The sequence below is a fragment of the Ostrea edulis genome, chromosome 1 (assembly GCF_947568905.1).
Source record: "Ostrea edulis chromosome 1, xbOstEdul1.1, whole genome shotgun sequence".
Classification (NCBI taxonomy): domain Eukaryota; kingdom Metazoa; phylum Mollusca; class Bivalvia; order Ostreida; family Ostreidae; genus Ostrea; species Ostrea edulis.
The window spans coordinates 76153877-76169683 of NC_079164.1; the positions used below are offsets into that span (position 1 = coordinate 76153877).

General features: G+C 35.4%; 1 long non-coding RNA gene across 1 annotated transcript; it reads left to right on the plus strand.

Annotated features, from left to right (window-relative positions):
* The first annotated feature begins 88 nt into the window (after positions 1-88).
* On the plus strand, positions 89-13439 carry LOC125681720 (uncharacterized). Its single transcript, XR_008802102.1, has 3 exons — positions 89-289; positions 10857-10979; positions 12909-13439. It is a non-coding gene; the product is annotated as an uncharacterized LOC125681720 (long non-coding RNA).
* Positions 13440-15807: the final 2368 nt, after the last annotated feature.

Below are 15807 nucleotides of genomic sequence, written 5' to 3' on the forward strand. Positions count from 1 at the left end.
ACAAATGTTCTCTCACTTTATATCACCTTTTTGTATAAACAAAAATTAATACACACAAACAGTATACTTATATTGGATTGATGTTCATTTCAGTAAGTGGTTTTAAAAATCGTTTTTTAAAAGTGGTATCATAATGCATCTTATACCGAATACAAAATAACAGTTTCACTAGAAACCAATGTATTTCGCAGTCATCGATTTCTCACTTAGCTGTCGGTAGGTGAAATGGTGTTGGCTAGGTGGGAATTAGATCCAAGAACATCTAAAGAACAAAAGAATTTAAAAACAGGTAAGCCAAACATCACATATACATGAAGCAGTAACTTTATGATTCATTTTGATTAGATTTGTTTATGATATATATATATATATATATATATATATATCGTCGCTGTGCTTCCAAGAGTATTTTGATACTTTTCAGGAGAGACAAAATTATTCTTATCCAATTATTATACAGGGAATAGCATTAAATTTCAGCCTACACAAGTGACAATGATTAGCGCTGTTTTTGACGTGGTGGTTTACATTTGATGCTACGACATCTTATAGAGAGTAAGCTGACATACGATTATTTATCTCGCAATTTGTTATTAATTCTTGGTACATACAAATGTATGACTTTTTGGTATTTCAACGTTTGGTACTCTGCTTTCTTTCTCGGAAAATCGACGACAGTGTGTCTTCCGCACAACTCAAATTCTCCGTCCTGTAGCCAGTCTATGCCATGTGGCTTGTCCGAGCGAAATGGACTTGTAAAAATCCTTTGAAAACAAGGGAATTCTAAATGCATTGACGCAGGTTTAGCTCGGACTGCATGTAACTTATCTTGTTGCAGACTTTGGTAAGTGACGATATTTGTATCTCGCAGTATCATATGATGACATGTAAAATAAAATCGAACAAGCATTCTGAGAGTATTGCATGGCAATACATAGTCCCCTACCGGTTGCAACAATTACTGTACCACAACATTATTCAAAGTTCATTATGTAGGTTATGGTAAAAGGGAAAATTGGGGAACCAGGATAGGAAATCAACTACTATTCGAGTAGAGACTAGACCAGGGGAAAAAGAGAAATTTATGATTACGTTTAATTAGGTCTTTAACCAAGTCAATAAACTGTGACATGTAGGTGATCATGAATAATTTAGCTATATTGTTGTATTACTATGCTAGAAGTTTTAATGAGTGTAGTACTCTTATCTACAGAGATAAGAAACTTTGATGTAAACTAACAATTCATGTTATTTTTCTAAGTCCAAGGGCCATAACTTAATGAAAAATCAACGGAGTGAGACGAAATTCGAACTTGATCGGTAACTTGTTATGGCAAAGCAATGTACCAAATATCAAATGAATATCTGCAAGCACAACCCCAAAAAGTCTGGAAAACTGATAATTCACAATATTCTTCTAAGTCCAAGGGCCATAACTAGTAAGTAAAAAATCAACGGACCGGAACCAAATTCGAATTTGATCTGTAACTTGTTATGGCAAAGCAATGTACCAAATAGGTAAATAGAAAATTGCAGAGGTACAATATGTAAAATTAAATACAGGTACATCTTCGCGAATTGTCAGCATGGAAATCACCACGCGTCCAACGTTTCAATCTTGAGGCAATAAAGTCGCACTTGAGGTGCAAGCTTTGTAGGTGGAAAGGATGAGTATACAATCAAATCTCCGTACATTAGGTAATCATTGTTTATGTAATATTCAAATGACAAACAACCACTGTTCACCTGTGTTAGTATGTATACAAAACACCCGGACCAATTTTACGAAAAGTACTTTTGAATTGGAAAATTGATGGCGCACTTCTAATTTTGGCGCTAAAGGTCACTTTAGCGCGCCAAAGTTTCACCGTGCACAAGCCGATGACCGGACTGTATAATACGGACATCAAAAAATGGCAGTTGAACTCCGAAATAAGAATTTTATATTCACGATTTCAAACGATTCATTATTAATTTGCATCATTTTACGATAATTATCAGACGAGTGTCCAATGGAGTATTCTTAATCTCAGTCGCTGTAGTTTTCTCAAAAGCAAGCTTATTTATCGATGCAACGACCTCCAAGTTTTGTAGTATGATGACCGTACCAATGTTTATCGTTTTAACGAAGACCGAAGCAAACCAGCAACGACACCTTTTTCGTACGAGTTATTATAATGGCTACTATTACTTCTTGAATCCTAATTCAAAATCGGAGCATACGGTCATCATGAATATTTGTTACGGTCATCTTACTATATAAGCTTGCTTTGGAGAAAACTAAAGTGACTAACATTAAGAATCTTCTACTAGATACTGATAATCATTGTAAAATGATGCAAATAAATAATCAATCGTTTGAACTTCTTACCGAGGAGGTCAGCTGCCATTTTTTGATGACCGTAATATATACTACGGTCATCGGCTTGTACACCGTAACATTTTCTCATTTTACAGTATTTACAAGTTGCAATTTCTTCATACCGATATTAAATATATGAGCCTTAGTACACCTCCCATGTACAAATATAGGGAACTTGATTTATATAAGACTGATTTTGTTCGTTTGTTTCCTTATCTCGTTTATTCATGTTGCTTGTTTGTATTTTGTTACTGAGATTAGATAATTTAAATATTATTAAAACTAACCCTAACTACACCAATATGAATGACGTACAATTGTCTCAGACAAAGATAAAACTCAATGAAACAATGTTCACCAACATTTATCAAAGAATTCAGCAAAACATTTTTTTTTAAAACAATGACACGTACATGTACAATATTATATCAAAATGTTATGGAAAATTGCTCTTTATGGCTTGTAGATAACAAACCGTCTCTTCACCTTGGCAAAACAGAGACTACCCAGAAAACTGAAAAGTTTTAAAATTCTATGTAATGGTCATGAAATCCAAGGATCTGACAGTGTTAGATATTTAGGTATATGTATAAATAAGTTTCTCTTAAGTGAAAATATTGTTTCAAGCATCATACGAAAGATAAATGCTAGACTTCATTTTTAGGTCACCTTGCTAAACTCAGGTGACCTATTGCAATTGATTGTCGTCCGTCGTCGTCAGATGTGCGTTAACAATTGAATATTTTTAACTTCCTCTTAATAACTATCATTCCAATTCTTTTCAAATTTGGTATGAAGCATCTTTGGGACAAGGGGGGCATAAATTGTCAATTTCAGGACTCCTACATCCCTGGGGCCATAGGGGCAGGGCAAAAACTGTCCAAAATTGACCAATTGTCAAAAATCTTCTCTACAACCGCACATATGTAAGAAAAGCTTAAGGGCAGATGATACAAACAGATTTTTTCTTTCGGAGAGACTTTATATGATGTCATTCTTTTATAAAAGTGGATAATTCATTGAATTCTTTTCCCCTTTGACTTGGAGAGTGAAATATTTTCCATATTTCAAAAAAAAGTACAAAACAATAGTTATCATGGTAAATTAGTTTATTCTTCATCTGTTTACCTTTTTTATACCTCAAAAAATGGTTGTCAGGGAGAACAGAGTGTACTGATATTAGATTTACAACATAACATGTAAAATATTAATGCATTACAAATTTTACACTTGGAAAATATCAATTGCTGCTTCAATAAAATTACATATATGGACATTGCACCCTCAGTAAAGGTTTACAAATTAAAATAAACTTCATAATATGTTGACTTAATGTTTAAAGTGTAATATAAACTTAAAAATCATATACCATACGGGGTGAATTTTCTGAGTAGAAGCAAAATTGTTAATATCACATTGGATGATTTTCTCAAGACAAAGAAGAGTTATCTCCCATAATATAAGAGTAAAATTTTACAACTTTTGAAAATAATTTACGATGGCATTTATGATTTTACTGGGGTTTTTTTGGGTTTTTTGGGTTTTTTTTGTTGTCACTCTTGGTTTTCCTTTGCTATTCATCTCTGGAAAAAAATAAAGAAATGCCTAATACAGGATCTCTTTGATGTGCCATTTTACATTTATATCTACATTATGTCACGTTTCCCAGTAGAAACAGAAGAAAGATAACTGCATGCTTCCTGCTGACATCTTATATAGCAATGATCCAAGTCCATACCGTTTTTCGTCCTCACAATGTCTTATGCGTTGTTAAATCTAGTGGTCTACCACACGCAGCACAACCTTTTTCCAAATTGTCCACTAGAATTCCAAGTTCCACAACTCGTCTCCAACAAATCATCTTCTCATGCTCTTCTTTCGATTCCTCACTCTCTGATGCATCAGATGGATACGTTTCTTCATTTCCTAGGCATTCTTGTGAATTATCACCAGACGAACAATTTTTTCTTGATTCATCCAACTTCTCCTCGATCACCACGTTGTTATTGGCATCAACATTCACTATCTTACGTCCAAGGGATAATGCATAACCTTTCTTAGCATTCTGTAACCTTTGATGACTTTTTTACTAATAATTTTTCCTGATTTTTTCCTGAATGATTCTGGCATCACAATTGTTTACTGACCCCCTTTCCTGCTCTTAAAACACAGAAGAGTTCCAAACAACTATAAATGAAAAAACCAAAACCAACCAAAGTATTTTTTTTACCATGGGAACTCTTCAGTGCTAAAGGTAGAAAAATTTGTTTATATCATCTGGCCTTAATGTATAGTGATGTAGAGCAGGAAGGCTTCTACTAAATTGTAAATTTCATGATCCCCGGGGTAGGGGTTCTGATTCCAGGGTGGGCCCAATATAGTGTTTATGTGTAAAGCACTTGAATAATATCTTCTTTAGTGCTGTTGATACTAAATTGACACTAAATGATATATAAAGAGCAGGTAGTCATTTACCAAAAGTGTAAATTTGATGATCCCAGGGGTAGGGGTTTTGGTGTCAGGGTGGAGCCAAAATGGTCAGTTATTAAATGTGTGAACATTAGAAATTCTTAACCATTCAAATTCTTTTCAAATTTGGTATGAAGCATATTTGGAACAAGCGGGACATAAATTGTAAATTTCAGGACACCTGCACCCCTTGGGCCTTAGGGGCGGGGCAAAAACTACCCTAAATTGACCTATTTTTAAAATTCTTCTTCTCTAGAACCACACGTGTAAGAAAAACTCAATGCATAGTGATGTAGAGCAGGAAGGCCTCTACCAAAATTGTAAATTTCATGATCCCTGGGGATAGGGGTCTGACCCCAGGGTGGGGCCAAACTTAATATATAGTATTTATGTGTAAAACATTTAAATAACATCTTTTTTAGTGCTATTGATACTGAATTGAAACTAAATGGATATCGAGAAGGAGTAGGTAGTCCTTTACCAAAATTGTAAATTCCATGATCCTAGGGGTAAGGGTTTGGTTTCAAGGTGGTGTCAATATTATAATGATTTGAAGGACTTATTTAAGTTTGCTGATACTGTACAAAATGTAAATGCATACTTAGGAATAGCAGAGAAGGATGTACAAAAATGGTGAATTTTACAACCCAGGGTTTTGACTCTAGGATGGGTTCAGATTAGTCATGTATTATATTATATAAAGCCTTTCATTAGTGTATGCATTTTTGAAGGCATTGAAGTTTTAAGAATACATCTTGTTTTATACTGTTGCTGAGCATTATAATTTAGCTTAGATATTCAGAACAGGATATTTTTTCTAGATTTCATATACATGTAGCCCTTGGGAGTAGTGATACTTTTCACTAGTACTCAGGTGATCGATAAGGCCTCTGGGCCTTTTGTTTGTACAGAAATGCATATTGCCTAAATTCACAGTCAAGAAAGACCTATGTTCTGCTTTAATACAATGCTATTTTGATTATGCATGTTCATCTTCGTATTGTGGTAATGGCAAACAACTTAAACAAAAATTGAAAGTAACCCAAAACAAATTCATCAGAATTATTTGAAATCTAAGTCATAGACCCAGCATTTCTTATGGCATTCTAGACTCTTTGGGCATGTTAAGAGTGGGTGACAGAGCTACTCTATTAAGATTGAACCATGTATTTAATATATTTCATGGTAAAACCCCACATTAACTCTGTGATCAATTTATACCAAACAATAACAATACTAGAAGTTGTGCATGTACCTGTACCAACAAAATTTATCATACCTAATATAAAATGCAACGAATCTTCTTGCTTTTATGCCCCCGAGATCTGTTTGTCATTCTATCTGAAACTTTAACCTTGCTAATAACCTTTGAACAGTAAGTGCTAGAGCTTTGATATTCCACATGAGTATTTCCTGTGACAAGGGTTTAAAGAAAGTAAGTGAAGGTCAATAGACCAGATACAAAGAATCTATCAATATACAAAGTATGAAAGCCTTACCTTGAATAGTTCTGAAGATATTCAACAGGTTATGTTTTCTTAAAAGTAGGTCAAATTTCAAGGTCAAGGGTCATAGTATGAAATATAAGGTCTTGGCATAACCAGGGTCGGATCCAGGAATTGTGGTTACGGGGGGCGCCACTTTATGAGGCAGTTGGTGCAAGGCGAAGCCCTGGGGGGATACACGGGGCGAAACCCTCGGAAGCTCCTGGATTTTACAGATATTATGGGGCTTGAAATATTTCTCCTATTAAGTCATTTGTACTATTTTCTATCATTTTAATAAAGTGAAATTAATAATATGACCCAAATTTTAAGGGGTTTTTGGAAAAAATTAAGTTCTCCCAATAAAGTAATTCAAGAAATCAAAGGATTTTGTCATTTATTTCTCCGGGAATGGAAGAAATTATTGCTTCTTTTATCGTTTAGTACATTTTCCGAAACAAGATACCGCGATTTACCTTAAATTTGAAAATTTTAGGGGGGGGGCGCCGGCTGCGGCCCCCTCTAAATCCGCCACTGATAACAGATCAATATACAAAACATGAAAGATTGACGTTAAATAGTTCAGGATATATTGAACGGTTCGGAGATTGAAAAAGTAAGTTTAACTCTAAGCTCAAACGTAACGAAATAAGAAAGTCTTTCCATAAAGAACCTATATACAAAATATGGAAGCCCTTGCTTAAATAGTTCAGGGTTTTTTAAAAAGTGGGTCAAACTCCAAGGTCAAAAGATCAAACACCATTGTGTACAATGTTCTCTCATAAAGAATCTACTGGTATATATATGTAGGACTCCAAATTGCGATGGGACTCCAAAGTGCGATGATGTGCGCCAAACCCCGATGGTATGACACGCCAAAGTGCGGTGGTCCACACTCATATATAGGTCAAGGTGCGATGGTGTGACATGCCAAAGTGAGATGGTGTGAGACGAATGCGCCATAGTGCGATGGTGTGACACGCTGACATCCGTTGGTTTGTAAACGACACAGTGTTTTGGTACAGATTGACCAACTGTGTGTTGTTTCACCAACTTGAAAGTATATATCAGTGCAAAATCCATGCACAAAAAATAAGAACTTACTTACCATTTAGTTGTCTTGTTATTAAAAACAAAATTTTCTAACGCGAAATCGTATAGAAGTGTTTTGTATTATAGCATACCCCCGGGAATTTATTACATGTACGTCAAAGTAATAAATGATCATGAATTAAAGAATGTTTGCGCGAAGTAGATAGTTCGACAACAAATGTACTTTAATTTCCGTTCTCACTATCCTCAACAGTGTAAACCTTGCCGTTGCTGTCGTCCATGCTGCATTTCTTCGGTTTTATTTTGAAAGACGCTAAGAATGACGTCACAATGACGTGACGTTACAAACGTTACTGAATTCCGCACCACCGGACTTTGATGTGACCATCGCACTTTGGCGTCCGTAACGTTAAAGATGCATATGCTCCAATTTTCATACTAATTTTTTTATAAAAATACTATTACTACGGTATTCTATGAATAAACAAGAGTACGCCCGTCGGACAGTGAAATTCAGCCTGTCTGACCTACTTCTACCCCTAGAGTACTGTAGGTCGTAGTGCGCCAATCCAGCTGAAATGTTAACTGCACTTGTCTTCCTCCAAGAGGAAGCCTATGACTAAATATCAAGGCAATATCTGTATCCGTAATGAAAAAAAGCCCGGAAAACTGTTGACCTATTTTTAGCTCAAAAGTAGGTCAAGGATGGACCAATCCAGCTGAAATTTAAACTGAACTTGTATTCCTCCAAGACGAAGCCTACATTGTATGACTAAATATCAGGACAATATCTGTATCCATAATCAAAAACAGCCCGGCAAACTATTTGACCTACTTTTAGTCCTAATGTAGGTAACGGACGGATGGACTAATCCAGCTAAAATGCAAACTGAACTCGTATTCCTCTGAAAAGAAGCTTATGTGTAAATTTCAGGGCAATATCTGTAACAAAAAAAGTCCGGAAAACTGTTTGACCTACTTATAGCCCTTAAGTAGGTCAAGGATGGACCAATCCAGCTGAAATGCAAACTCACTCTTACAATTCTTGAGGGAGATATTGTGGCCAAATTTAAAAATTCAAAAATTACAATTACCCGTGTAACGTTTTGGGTTTTTATTAATGTATAAATTCGCTGCCACCAATTGTAACGTAAAATTTACATCAGCCTGGTATCTATGAGGCACGCTACAATAATAGAGTTCGAAGATACTTCTAACCTAAATTTTTAATGAAGAAAAGAAGTATATATAACAGTTAATATAAATATTTATTATAGCATCAAAGACCACGAACAAAATTGAATAAATATTAAACTGTCTCTTATAAGAATACTGGCGAACTAGAACTTCCACGGAACTCGGAGAGGATCGGTGCTTCTCGGTGTAAGGTGCTATTCGGAGTTCGGTGCTACTCGGTTTCCGGAGCTACTGGGTGTTCGGTGATATTAAGGTGTTACTAAGTACTGCCGCTCTTACTAACTAAGTGTAACTATACAGACACAGTCAAGAACTCTGATACTATGATCAGGACTATATCTGAAATCCAAAAGTTCTAAATAACAAAAAGTCCACCCCTTTTCTATGCTAGCATATCATGCGTAGATAGGAGAGTTCTTGTGCTAATGCCAACCATCAATTTTAACCTATGAAACATAGAATGGTCTAATATCCGAGTCGGTACTCGGGGCTACTCGGTGCTCGGTGTCGTCGGTGCCAAATTACACTGATAACTCAAGCTAATTGTTCAATGAAATAGTATGCATTGTTCTAAATTCAACATTGTATGCTTGCAGTGCCAATAATAATAAATTTATGCTAATAAATTAACAAACAAACTTTGGTTCAGAATCCCGCACCGAGTAGTCGATATCTAAATACTTAAAACTTATCAAAATTCTACTATTTTCTAAAGAATTCACATTTTAATTAAATTTTGCTATTTCTAAATAGGCTAAAAAGTTCTAAAACTAATTTCCAACTTAGCTAAGATATGAAATTACCTTAAGGTAGCTCCATCCTCATGTGACTTATCAATATTAATGGTTAAAAGTGGAAAAAAATTATCAATTTCCACTCAATATAGTTTAATTTGATTAATAACTAAAGAAAATGTATATGTTGCCACCTTTTTAAAGATGTCAGACATACAAAAAACAGAAGCATACATCAACATCAGAAAATCACTCGTTTTCTTCGTTAAACAGAATAATAAATATAGATAAAAACTTGTTGAAATTACAAAATTTAAATATCAACAGTTTTTAAAAACTGCTAATTCATAAATATGTATAGATTAATTGTGGATATTAAGGAAACCAATGTATAATAGACATCCAGTAGAGGAAATTCCAGCATGGGAGTTATTGCCCTTGACAACATTTTTAAAATCACAAATAATTGATTATCTATGGAAAATTTAAACTTTTTCAGTAATAATAGTTTACCAGATTTTTTATTATATCCAGTGAATAAAATTCCTCAGAAAGATATATTTCTATCATGCGCAAAGTTTAATTTATTAAGATTTTTGCAAAAACCTATGACATCACATGACGATCGATCAACCTTAATCTTTGCTGGCACCGTCTGACACCGACTTCTCCTGATAGCAATTTTGCTCTAAGGGATCTGACCACACCGATTAGACTTTGCCGCTTTTGTACTGTGACGCAGTGATGCAGCGTCTACGTCATGCGTAAAATGTAAAACTCCAAAAACAATACTTTTATCAATAAACTAGGATACACCAGTCTACTAATAACATTCCTCAAGAACTACTTTATTAATCTATAATCATATTTGTTTTAAGCTTATTATTTCTAGAGTTATATATCCAGAAACTATTCGTCTGCTAACAATCCGGATGAATTTGTCTCTACCATACGGGTTCTGCAATTACTCAACATTTAAGCATTTCCAGCTATCATTAACGAAATCCCGGTAATAAATAAAGGAGTTTCTGTCACCTCTTATGCACCACAAGACTTCAGATTAATCATAATTATTCTAGGGACACTATTCAGAACGGACAAATGCTAAAATATATACTGAAGGTAAACGAAATCCGCGTAATTAACATTAAGCACAGACGTCTGTTGTAATTAATGTAAACATACATCTTAAGTTCTATAACGAGCATTACTAATATGCTCTACGGCGTGACCGTGTTTGAGGGCGAAGCAAAAAGTAATAGCATTAGTATGTTGATCCATAACAGGACAAAAAATATCCCAAAGGTAGCATCTAACGTGTGAGGACAGAGCTCAATCAAAGTATTCTAACTTTAGATATTTTTGATCCTCCTACTCATTGAACGCGGGAAACTATATGCAACTGATGTAAACAGTGCATTGTGACGCCATATTCAGCGTTGGTGTTTAGCAAATTCATAAACATAGGCGGAGACAAGGTACAATTGCGCTACTCGAGACCAGCAGTGATTATAGGGTCTATATGATTAAGAAAATAAGATTTACTTGCTTTTACAGATTTTATGTAACATCTCAGAATGACGTGAACTTGGGTACACGAGATTCAAAATGGAGAAATACATGTCCACGCGCTAGTATTCGAATTGACGCCATTGGGACCAAAAATTTCAAGTTCCATAGGTATGATTTAATTTTTCATTAGTTTTCTATATTTTCCTTTTAAACATGTATATACGTGTTACCTATAGGGGGAGCTCCGCTTTCACGGCTTGAGGGCTTCGCCCTCTATGAAACATAGAAGTGATAAAAGAATTAGATAGGTTACATAAGGAATATGTTTTGGTTCCAGCTGACAAAGCTAGTAACAACATTGTCTTTGTTTGTAAGGCTCATTATTACAACTGTATTTTAAACGAACTTGGCATTAATTCCACTTTTGGTAATCATACTTATACTCCAACTGCCCTTTCAAAAGACGAAGTCCTTCAAAACCATGCTTCAGTTTTAGCCACATTTAATATTCCAGTCAATGGGTCGAATGAATATGAGTTACCGTTCATATACTGGATTCCTAAACTACATAAAAACCCTTACAAACAAAGATACATTGCTGGATCCAGTAAGTGCTCTACCAAGCCCCTATCTTTGCTCCTCACGAAAATGTTAACAGCTGTGAAGGAGAAACTTTAAACTTACTGTGCGACTGCATATGCCAGAAGTGGTGTTAATCAAATGTGGATTCTAAAAAAATTCTAAAGAACTTTTAGTAAACTTGAAATCACAGAATTTTTCCCAAATCAATAGCATTAAAACCTATGACTTTTCAACACTATACACGACCATTCCTCACGATAAATTGAAGACTAGACTTTTTGACATCATAGACAGTTGCTTCTTCAACAAAAACGGAAAACGGAAATATTCATATCTAGTGATCAGTCATTCAAAATCTTACTTTGTTAAACAACACTCTGATTCCACGCACAAGTACTCTGAAGTTGAAATAAAAAAATATGCTAGAGTTCCTCATTGACAATATCTTCGTGATCTTTGGTGATCAGGTCTTCCAACAGTCTGTTGGAATTCCCATGGGCACGAATTGTGCTCCTTTTGTTAGCTGACCTGTTTTTATATTCATATGAAGCAGAATTTATTCAAAAACTTCTACGTGAGAAGAAAAAATCTCTCGCTGTGACCTTCAATTCGACTTTTAGATATATCGATGACGTTTTGTCTATTAACAATGATAGCTTTCATTCATATCTCGATTTTATATATCCCTGTGAGCTCGAAATAAAGGACACCACAGAGTCGTCCACTTCTGCTTCATACTTAGATATTTTATTGAAAGTAGACATTAACGGCAAACTGACAACTCAAATGTATGACAAACGGGATGATTTCAGTTTCTCCATCGTCAACTTCCCACATTTATGTAGCAATATTCCATTATCACCTGCATATGGTGTTTATATATCTCAACTGATTCGATATACAAGAGCATGTTCTGGGTATAGTCAGTTTCTAAATCGAGGTAAGCTACTGACAAACAAGTTGATGGTACAGGGATTTAACAGTCTCGATTGAAGTAAGCATTTCGAAAATTCTATGGTCGTTATAACGGTCTAGTTCGTTAATACAACCTTGCATTGGGTCAAATGCTGTCTGACGTGTTTCATACCGATTGTTGAGCCGTTCTTAGCACACTGATTTTGACTGCGGATAACTCCGTTTACCTGATCGGGATATGGTGCTCACGGCGGGTGTGACAGGTCGACAGGGGATGCTTGCTCCTCCTGGGCACCTGATCCCACCTCTGGTATGTCCAGGGGGTCCGTGTTTGCCCAACTATCTATTTTGTATTGCTTGTGGGAGTTGTAAGATTGGTCACTGTTCGTTGTCTTCACCTTGCATTCTAAACAACACTAAAGGTTTACTATGCAGGCGCAACATTTGAATACAAGTATTGCCCTGACATTTGGTCAGAACCTCCCTCTCGGAGAAATACATAACCGTTTCACATTTTAACTTGATTGATGCACCGTGACCTACTTTAGGGCTTAAAGTAGGTTAAAAAGTTCTATGGATTTCTTCTTGTTTTGAATACAGATATTGCACTGAAGGTCCAATAGGCGTATATTGTACTGTTTGCTGTACGCCTTGTTTATGAGAGCATTGATGCACTGTGAATTGATTGACTGATTACAACATTAATTTATTATACCAAATACATGATGTTGAGCATTCTCTACTTGTGTGACGTTTTTGATTAGGTACATGTATCATCGTGTATTCAATAAAAAAAAAAAAGTGGGAGATGGACAGTGCATGCCATGAGGGAAAAGAAAAATATATGAGTACATGTCATTTCTATTGTCCGATGCTGTAAAATTGAGGATTAATGACAGAGTGGGCATGAATAAAAAACTGTGTTAGCACCAGATGATCCCAGATTAATTGCAAAACATCTGGCGCCTGTAGAACCACTTCCAACTGAAGAACTTGTGTTGCAGCAGAAATCTCGATTTTGAACTGCCAAGAGAAATAAATGTGAATTTTATATTGTAAACAAATGTGAAATTATACTTAGTATAGTACATGTATTGCAGCAATATTTAATTGAAATTGTATCATGTAAAATCTACATCTGTCTTAATCTTGTAAGAAACCCATGTTTCACATTGTTAACTTTTCTGATCGCATGTTGTCCATCTGTCTGTTCAAGCAACCTTCTGCTTGTAAACTTTACTATAGACCAATGAATGGGGATTCACAGTAGTTCAAATGAAGGGCCCTGTCAAGTGAAGATAAACGAGAAATGGTAGAAGCCAGGTGGGGTCATTTGATAAATCTTGTAAAGAACAGTGGCGGCGGATCCAGGAGTTGGAATCTCCAATTTTGTCAGAATATTTTGCTAAGAGGGTAAAAATAATGCATTTTGAGGGTGGGACCCCCCCACCTTAAAAATTCCTTGATCCACCCCTGAAGAGTAATGGGATAGAAGAGATGACACTTAGGTGGAACCACCTTGACATTGTTTAGATTCTATGTTGTTTAAATCATGGCTCCCTGGATCAAAGTTTTTCCCAAGAATATTTAGGAAAGAATAATTTCTTCACCAATCTTTTTTTTTTATTGCCAAATGAGTCTTCCGTCACTTTATCAAAAACAAAATAACCTGTTCTATTTCTTTTCAACCAAGGGGGAAAGGGCTTTGATACTTTACATGTATATGCCTCATGACTAGACCTCTCATTTGTATGCCCCCCTTCAAAGAAAAGGGACATACTGCTTTGCACCTGGCGGTCGGTCGGTAGACCACATGTCCGCTCAATATTTTGAGAACCATTGACTTGATCGTAATGCTATTTCATATGTGGGTTGGTTATGAGTAGAAGAGGACCCTTATTGTTTTTTTCAGGCCAAGGGTCAATCTACTCTGGACATAGGAAGACACTGTTCGCTCAATATCTTGAGAACCCTTTGCTTGACAAATATCAAACTTGGTACACTGTTACATCTTACATAATAGGCCAGCATTTTAGGTAGTGCAGATGACATTCTCACTTTCTTTAGTCAAAGGTCAAAAGTTACTAAGACTCATGATTTCTATGACATTTCAGATACGGGATGAAAATGGCCATAAAACAACGTCATACCTTGCCTGTGAACTTCATTGATTAATTAACATTTACATTGTAACAACACCAAAATTTAAAAGACCTAGAAAATTTATTCTTGTTACAATAATTTCTTCACTAATCTTTTACCACAACAAATTATTTATAATGATATGTACAATGTGTAAAAAATCAAAAGTGACTGATAATGGTTCATTTTACTCAGATATAGGTACACTTTTTAACATGGCTATGAGGATGTAAAAATATTTCAGCTTCATAGTTGCAATACCCCCAAAATATATTTATAGAGAATAACAATACTGGACTAGCAGTAAATTATATACAAAAGGCTATCATAATTTTTAGGTTAGTATATATACAATTATATATATATATATATATATATATATATATATATATATATATATATATGGCTATGTACAATTATATTCGTCCTAGCACAAATCCAGTGTATTGACCAAAAAGGTCGGAAAACTTGTCTCTAATAGACCAAACCGCGCATGATGGAATGACCCGTCTGTCCCTTACACCTAGTCTGCCATGGGTCCACAAGATATATTGTCGGTACGCTTGTCTTTTCTCTCGTCCACTTCATCATTGAATACCAGAATGTCTCTCCTATACAGTCTGGCAAGGGCTAGCACAGCTTCACCGAGAATTGGCACCGAGAAGTCCTGTAGCAGAAATTACATATAGTTCTTTAGAATCTTTTTAGAAACATATGTGTGATAAAGATGTGTTGTGTCATAATGTGGTATTAAAATTATATTTCTAGATTATTTCATGAGGAAATAGATTGAAAGCAATATATATGTCTACTGATCGACACAAAACTTAGCAATGATACAATCTATCTTCAAAAGTTATGTATACAATTTTTGGAAAATAATTAAACTAAAAATGTTTACATATTATGTACACTATTGATCACACATCTTACTGGTAAAAGAATTATGCATTGCTCTTTCCCACAGCACATTTTCTCCCTATCTGTTGGCATCTGCCGGCAATTCCCAAAAGCACACCAGTTTGGACAAGTCCCGCCAGGTTGTGGGTGGTTGCCCCCTTGTTGAGTAGGTGGATGTATGATGTCATGAACGAGACCAGGTTGTCTTTCTGCCATCGTGAAGCACAGTTCTCGGTCATCCACCTCCATAATTGAAATGTGTTCCTACAATATAAATCATACATAAATGTGTAGATCTAATAGGGTACATGGTAATGTCATGTTTTCAGTAGCATATTATATATTATTGTGTACAAATCTATTTTGCATGCGTTTGTTGCTTACCCGTAAAACTCCCATCTATTGATTTGATCATGGGGCAACTTCATCTCTTGATGGTCCTCCTCCTCTACCTCTT